The 2,047-nt window shown below is 33.8% G+C and overlaps 1 non-coding gene across 1 annotated transcript; it reads right to left on the bottom strand.

Annotated features, from left to right (window-relative positions):
- Positions 1 to 937: 937 nt before the first annotated feature.
- Positions 938 to 1,076, bottom strand: LOC126776634 (U4 spliceosomal RNA). The gene has a single exon (XR_007669966.1). It is a non-coding gene; the product is annotated as a U4 spliceosomal RNA (small nuclear RNA).
- Between the last annotated feature and the right edge of the window lie 971 nt (positions 1,077 to 2,047).

Below are 2,047 nucleotides of genomic sequence, written 5' to 3'. Positions count from 1 at the left end.
TGGCTTTAGTACAATGTCTCACTCACCCTTCAAACTGGAACACAACAATTCTAAATAGTGTTTGGCGATAGAACTTCATAAATAAATTATATTTTCGAAAATATCTGTTTTCTATTAGAAGTTTATAATCATTGGACGGTATCCACTAACATAATATTATATACAATCTTTAAAATCATGGAATTCATTCAATTTAAAATTAAAATAATACAGTGGGTAATGCCTAAACGTGACTTTTAACACTATTAGGGCACCCAAAAGTAAACACTGCCCAGCGAGAAGACCATTTTTCACAGCGAGACTTAATTTTTGTCCGATCGTTTTTCATCTAACCCTAACGTCAGGCCCTCGGGTGAAGTGAGGTAAGTCTATAACGGGTGGATTCGGTGATTCCATGGACAGAAAACGTTTTGTATTCATTTGGAATAATATAATGTAGCTTAAAGGCTCTTTTCTCGATGGAATTGAATTTGATTCTTTCTAGAATTTATTTTCTTAAAATATATTAAAATAAAAAAAAAATCAAAGTATTTATATTTAGTGTTGCTATTGTTAATTTATAAGTACTTAAAAAGAAATTATTAAAAACATTTTCGAAATGTCTAAAAAACAATATTTAGTATAATAAGGTACTGTTTTATTCGTTTAGTGATAAAATATTTTGTATAAAAGATATTAATAAAACTTGGTTATACCATTTTATTTCACATCGAATTGAAAGGTCGCGTTTTGTCCGTGCTTCGAATAGAATATAACGCAATTTGCTTAGTGACAAGGTGTCCTTAAAAAACTGAGTATGTATTTATAAAAATGTTTAAACTCAAAAGTTCGTAAATTATTACGTGTGAATACTACGTTAAACACGTAATAGGTTACTATCATAACTATATTTTCTTCATATATTTATAGTTATAAGATGAATCATATCCTTTATTAGGCCTTAACGGCCGTTCAAAAATTGCCATAGCGGTCGGTATTTCACGACCACACGGCGGGGTATTGGTAAAGTTTTCAACTAGCAATAATCGCACCTCGGATTAACCTCATTGGTTACGATATTGCCTCTGCGCAAAGTTATTTTGTTTCTCAGAGCACGGATGTGTTATACGAACGAAGTGAACCAAACGATAGCGCGATGTAACTAGACTGTAGCGACATCTATTAGCGGCTCATCGCAACTGACGGAAATAAAACAAATTATGTGTCACACTGACCGTCAGTAACGCCTGAAATTGCGTCAAATGCTATTTAATTTAAATTTTTAAAAAGAGAAACGATGCAAATTTTATATACTATGTTGCGATTGGACGATTCGATGGCCGAATTTCTCCGAACGTCAAAATTCAAATTGTACCACGATCACGCGCGTGGACCGTTAGTGCACATTTCAGAAATAGAACATGCCGGCCATACTGAGTGCTTGGCCAGTAGCGATACATGCCCAGCTTATTAAACAGACTATTTATTTTATCGCAGTCAATAAAGTATGCATAAGGCGCGCAGTGACCGCATACGTTCCCGTGAAAATGGCTATAAAGCGGCGTATAATAGACCTAGTCAATGATATTACGCGACGGCTTCGCACATGCATGTTAATCCTACATTCCATTTCGTATAAGAAAATATAAACTAATGTATGTACTTTTATATCCAAAACTATTCGTTCTGTTGCTGAAACTATGTTTAATTAGTAAAATTGTTGCTCATTTTTTACTACAGGGGTTGAATAATGCTATTACACATAAAACTCTTTATATTAAGAGCGGCTGTGCGAGCGTTTATCAATGTCCCCCGTTTTAAGACGTATACAATGGAACCAGTTTTACTTGAACCTCATACAAAAATGATTCACTTCCCTTCATAATCTTTTGTTTCGAACGCGGGGCTCAGATTGTAATGGTTACAGGATACAAGAGTCATTTCTCATGTCAGATTCTGGTGATACCACGTCTCATAGTCTGATGGACAGAGATTTGTGTAATACAACCTATGAATATTTTTACTGTAATATAAGTTTATGACAGAAAAAATAAATAAGAATACAATA

This window comes from Nymphalis io, chromosome 20, assembly GCF_905147045.1.
Source record: "Nymphalis io chromosome 20, ilAglIoxx1.1, whole genome shotgun sequence".
Classification (NCBI taxonomy): domain Eukaryota; kingdom Metazoa; phylum Arthropoda; class Insecta; order Lepidoptera; family Nymphalidae; genus Nymphalis; species Nymphalis io.
The sequence above is the reverse complement of the archived record's forward strand: the minus strand, read 5'-3'. Positions and strand labels throughout refer to the sequence as shown.